Consider the following 6,749-nt stretch of genomic DNA (forward strand, 5'->3'; position numbering starts at 1 on the left):
CCACTTTTTAAAACCCGCAGCTTAGTAAATCTAGCCCTTAGTGGTAGATTTATCAAACCTTCTAAGTGGAGATGTTGCCCAAAGCAACCAATTGGATTCCAGCTATTATTTTCTTGCATGTTCCAGATAAATGATAGCTAGAATCCGATTGGTTGCTATGAGCAAGACCTCCACTTTTCCTTTTTGGAAGGTTTAATAAATCTACCCCTTAGTGTTAGGATGTGAGGATGAGAATGAAAGCAAAAAGAGAATCGCAGACTGAGTATTAGATGATGGGAGGAGCAGGGTCCCCAAACAGCACATAAGTGATGTGAGATCAAACTAGTGCAGGAAAACATCCTCTGTACGAAATGAATTTCATTCATCCAACTTGTTATTATTTGTAGTATACTTCTCTATGATATAACTAGTATCCCAGCTTGCCTAGAATCATGTTCCAGAATCCTTGACAGTTCTGGCTGTTTATAACTATATCTTGCAAGACTTATTCTGCTAATTTAGGAGCAAACTGAAATAGCACCCGGCCATCTCTTACACATCTCAAAAATATGTACACAATCAACATTAATGTAGTCATGTACAAACATGGCAAATATTATCAGTCATCATTATTGCATCCCAGTGCTCAATTTGTAGATAAAAAAAAATGGGAAATATGAGGCAAAAGAACAGGAACCTCTGATGTGCTGGGAGGACAATCAAAATTATGTTTAAACAATAAAGATTAGGGGACAAAAGAAGTGCTGGGACTGAGTTCCTGTTCAGGCGCAAATGAAGCAATGCATCTACCAACACAGCATACACTGCTAAGTAACCCCTGGAAGCATCAGGCTCTATTGTGAAGTCAGCATAAAAATGATGGGATGTCATAGGCTGTAATGGGTCCTATATACAGTCTTGTCATGCAAACCATCATCATCATCACCATTTATTTATATAGCGCCACTAATTCCGCAGCGCTGTACAGAGAACTCATTCACATCAGTCCCTGCCCCATTGGAGCTTACAGTCTATATTCCCTAGCATACACACACAGACAGGCAGACAAGGGTCAATTTTGATAGCATTCAATTAACCTACCAGTATGTTTTTGGAGTGTGGGAGGAAACCATAGCACCTGGAGGAAACCCACGCAAACACACAAACTCCTCAGGCCATGGTTGGGAATTGAACTGATGACCCCAGTACTGTAAGGCAGAAGTGCTAACCAATAAGCCACCGTGCTGCCCTGCACTTGTGTACATGATGATGCCTGAAGCACAAAGATATTATTACTCAGCCAAATGATGTCATAGAGGGCATTAATTCTCTCAGACACTCTGGCTTTATTGGCAAGCACCAAGGTTTCCAGTTTGCCATTCCAGGCACTGGTAGTATTATTAGTAAAAGAAAGCTATCAGTAAAGCAGAATACTGCAATATGTGCGCTTTAATCTGAAGTGCAAGAAAAATCCGACAATTACTGACGAGTTCACCAAATAATAGTGAACAGCTGCTTTTATGAAAAGACAGCGTGGAAGTCATGGATTTTACTCTCTCACACTTATTTACATTTAAAAGAAAGAAAAAAACAAAAAAAAGTCTTCAAGGTTTAACTTTTTATGATACTGTACTACAGGGGTTTCCACTCCTTCTATTCATGTACTGCACCCCCCAATACCAAATGGAGGGTCCGTTCCCCAGGACTCCTGTGGTAAGCTGCCATCAGGGCCTACAACATGGTTTATGTGACTGCGGTCTTTGCAGCACGAACACTTGTATTCTGCAAAATTGAATTGAACTAAACAGATTGAGTCCTCCTGTGCTGTAAGCTATAGCTTCCTTCACGTAAACTGCCTGTTCCCCGCCCCCTCCCGTTTGTCCTAGTTACTATATATTCGGGGCTGTACATAAAAATGTGCTTCTGGAAAACACCTTTGATGATCATGCAAAAAAAATAATAATAATATTAATAATATTGATGTATTTTGTCTTAAAGATGACGTGATGGTTTCTGTGTTATACAATATACAGAATTATTGTGCAGCACCTTTGGGTAGCTTTTACTCAGCTGTTTCTGTGTCCAGAATGGAAATGGGCTGACTCGCCAGGTCTCAGTACAGAAAGGTCATATGGAGGCAGCCCCTAACAATCTCAGAGCCCCCTGTAAACCAAACACTGATGTTGGCACCCACCCAGGCCCGGCGCTCCCATTAGGCAAGGTTAGGCAATTGGGCTCTGCAGGGCGCCTCAAAATTAAAAAACATTATTTAAACAACGACTATTGTCGTTTAAAACTGTGCGGCGGCCGCCGCACAGCTTCCGAGAAATCCACGGGGAGGGGAGGGGGTAAGGGGCTATGAATCTTACCTGCATTAAGCTGCTCCTCTCTGCTCTGTCTCCTCCCCTCCGCTCACTGACTGTCGGGCGTGACATCATCATCACGGCCCGACAGTGTCTGTGAGTGGAGGGGAGAAGACAGAGCAGAGAGGAGCAGCTTAATGCAGGTAAGATTCAGAAAAATGCAGGGACTGGAGGGAAGCGCCGATTTTGACAGGGTACCTGCGGCGGGGGGCGCTGATATTTAAAGAGTGCCAGTGGGGGGGGGCAATTTTCACAGTGTGCCTAGGGCGCCAAGGACCCTAGCACCGGCGCTGCACCCACCCTATGTAGATCCAGAGGAGGTCTGTAAAACATTCAATTAGGGATATTATAGCCCCCTCCATTAATAAGATTTAAATAAACCCCTGAGGTTTTGTTCTTTTCTTGCTTTAAGGGCTTGTTGATCATTTTGAAAAACAACTTTAGTTGTACTATACTGTATGTTGTTGTTGTTGTTGTTTTTTGGCATGAGTCATTTTATACTTACCGTAATTATAATTTTTTAATACATTTATCACAAAATGCCTGGCTAAATTTGTTATGAAACCATATTACATTTGTATTTTATGGCTCACTGCTTCCTCTGGGACAGGACCCCTGAGCTGTTAGGCCCAATAGCAGTCAAATCTATGCTACGTCTATATTTACTCTACAGGCCATAAGCAGAATTGCCCGGTTTGTTTACATTTTGGTCATTGCCAATGTTTTGAACTGTTGCTGTGTGAGCAGCACATGCTGTTAAGGCATAGGGATGAATGATCCATCCCTCGCCTGCAAAGTCATTAAGGAGAGCAAAGCATAAAAAATGAGTAACTTTGCTCCTGGGCAAAACCATGTTGCATTGGAGGGGGAGGTAAATTTAAAATGTGGGGACAGATTTAGAGTTGGGGTAGGGCATGTCCTAGAACAACTTTAATTTCCACTGTAAAAATAAAGATATCAAGTATTTCAGTTCTAAGTGAAAAAACACAAATCATGGCATTGCACAGCAGGGTGCGGGGTCATTATAATGCAACCTGAATTTTCACCCCCCCCGAGCTTTCATCTTGGACCTCCCCATGTCTAAAAAGTAGGCAAGTATAATATTAATGGTAATGTGTGTTTGTGATGTTAGTAAAATGTATGTGTGTGATATTAATGTATGTGAGTGTGATACTAATGTATGTGTCTAGTTTAATGTAATGTACTTGTGTGTCTAATATTAATGTAATGTGTGTGTGATATTAATGTAATGCATGTGTGTGTGTGATATTAATGTAATGTGTGTGTGTGTTAATATATGTATGTGGTGCTGGTGGAGGCTATTAAATTTATACAATGGGCTATTAATGTTATGTGTGAGCCGTTGGGGATATTGATGTAATGTGGGGTATTAATGTAATCTAGTGATATTAATGTAATGTGGGTGCTGGTGTGGGTTATTTATGCAAGGTTAGGTGTATTCATTTAATGTATCAGCAGATGGGAGCTCTCTTTTTTAAATTTGGGGACTATTAATGTAATGTGGGAGGGAATGGGACTATTTATATATTGTAGGGGATAATAGTGCATTGCTGGGCTTCTAGGTGGTGTTTAGTACCTATCCATTTCCAAACAGAGCCCCAACATTCCAGGATCCAGATGAGCTTCAACAGAGCTTGACACTGGTAGCAGGTAGTCAGAGCTGTTAGAACAGGTAGGAGGGAGCACACAGTCTGCCCCCTGTCCTGATTCTGGTGGGGTAGTCACAATTTTTTTTATCAAACTCTCCTGCAAAGACAGGACTTCTGTGCAACCTGCTGCAGGGTCCACTGGAGGTAAGTTCAGAGTGCTGCTGCGCCATGATGTGAGTGGTTTGTGCAGAGCACCAGTGATAGAGCACTGCACAGAGCCGTGGTGGTAGAAATAGTTGTGAAAACCAGAGCCCTCATTCAGTGGACATTATAACTCTGGGGTTTGGGACAAACTTGTCTAGGGGAGAATGGTGGGGACCGTATCTGACAATAGGAAAGGGGGGTGGGCACTTTTTACATTTGTTCCCCACCATTCTCTCCATGACACCTATGAGCGGGGTGCACAAGCATTACTGTGGCACACAGACCCACTAAATTACTAAACTGCCCTTGTATTATCATATTACAAGAATTTCATTTATTAGCTATCGGGTTTAGGTTTAGCAGCTTATTTCATATGTTTATAGCGTCAGTATAGGAATATTTTTTCCCTAATTTTTAAAATCATATGATTATATTGAAGCTACTGATGTGTTGTACATAAGTTTGAGCTGTGACAACTTTTCTGGCAAGGATGGTGATTATCAACTCTGCATAATATCCAGAGATAGTCCCAGGTTTTGAAGATTTATCCCTGAAATTGTCTGTAATATTTTTATGTCAAATGCAGTTCCTACCATGTATTCTTATTCTTTGGGCTTTTTAAGTTAATATTTGTAATGGAGAAGTATTTAAAATGCAAAAAAGCATTGTACAGGGTGGTCCATAGGTGTGGAAACACCCTTTCAAAACCAAAATGAGTAAGGAAATATTAATCCAGTGTCTACACATATGATCTGGGTGTGATGGAAAACTTTTTAGGGTGTGTGGCCAGTATGGCGGCCATCTTGAAGTGTAGACACTGGATTTATATTTCCTTACTTATTTCCGTTTCCACACTTATGAACCTCCCTGCATAATAAAATTCAATTATCTTTTCATAACTGTCCTGATTTAGATAGGGAAATGTCCTGTGAGTTGACACATTTGTCCCGACATCAAAAGCTGGTGCATTTATAGACATGTGTAGAGGTCTGAGCAGAACAAGTGGCAGAATGAGTGGCAGGATGGTGGCTTAGTGGTTAGCACTTCTGCCTCACAGCACTGAGGTAATGAATTCAATTCCCGACCATGGCCTTATCTGTGAGAAGTTTCCTTCCAAACTGCAAAAACATACTAGTAGGTTAATTGTCTGCTATCAAAATTGATCCTAGTCTCTCTCTCTCTCTCTGTCTCTCTAGGTCTGTGTGTGTATGTTAGGGAATAGACTGTAAGCTCCAATGGGGCAGGGACTAATGTAAGTGAGTTCTCTGTACAGCGCTGCAGAATCAGTGGCGCTATATAAATAAATGATGATGATGAGTAGCACGAGTGAAGGTCTGACTGGCATGTGAGGAATCTGAGTGGCATGTTGTGGTGTTTTGGGGTTAGTGAGGGGCATTTTGGGATAAGTGATGGGGGGGGGGGTACCAATGTCTTTTTGGGGCTTTTTTTCATTCTTGAAATTAAGGGTTATGTGCGACCCTTTTGGTTTGAGGTTGGTTGGGTCACAAATGCAGCCCATGTTGTACATCGGGTTGTCCATCACTGTTCTACAACTAGAATGTGATTGGCTGCTCCATTTTTCATTTTTAGGAAGTTTATTCAATCTACCCATAAGGATGTTACAATGCATGAACTGATTGTTTGTTCTTTATCTGATTGTTATTTAAAATACAATTGCAACCTGTGTGCTGTAGTTGAACCTTTATCTAATAGTACCTATAGCCAATCATTCCTTCTAAGACATATAAGATTGTTGTGTCTATGGTCAGGCTAGGGATCCATCCTCTGATACCATATCCACCACTACGGACCGATCCCAAGTCAGCGATGTCGCATGCGAGTGAAGAATTTAAACCACTTCACAGTAGGCAGAGAGGTTCCAGGATCACATTTCACATTAGAAAAGCAGGGCTAAATAAAGCAGTAACTGCTGAACTGAGCACAGACACATGTCATGAAGAGGGAGCTGCTGTATGGGTGAGACCCAACAACATAAATAATGGGGATTGCTCCTTTATGATCACACAAACTTAACTCAGACCTCCCATAGACAGTAACTATAGAGCAGTGCTATTCAAGTGTCTACAAGGAGTTGTAACTATGTGCTTGTGGGCAGAATGCTATTAAAAAATAATGATGTCATACTATGGAGGTTGTGAAGAATGGTGAGGGGAGCACAAATAGTAAAACCAACGGAACAACCCTGATATAACCGCATGAAAGTTAGTATCCACTTCGTGCAGTGATAAGCATTTAATTTTTTATATATATATATATATATATATATATATATATATATATAAACACACACACACACACACACAAATAGAGGTGGATGCACTTAATTATCTACCAAAAAAAGTAAAAAACAAGTGCTGTGCATAGTCCATATAGTAAAGTAACTAAAATGAACAGACCAGCACCAGCAGGCCAGAGTACACAAATACAAAGGAATTCTAATAGAGAAATGCAAATAAGTCCAGAAAAAAAACATTACAAAACATTTCCTGCCTCTGTTGCAAAAAAATAGGCGTGTATAAAAATAAGATGTGTCTTAAAATAAAATGTATTTATAAATGCTTATGCGTATTAA

Source organism: Mixophyes fleayi, chromosome 9 (genome assembly GCF_038048845.1).
Source record: "Mixophyes fleayi isolate aMixFle1 chromosome 9, aMixFle1.hap1, whole genome shotgun sequence".
Taxonomy (NCBI): domain Eukaryota; kingdom Metazoa; phylum Chordata; class Amphibia; order Anura; family Limnodynastidae; genus Mixophyes; species Mixophyes fleayi.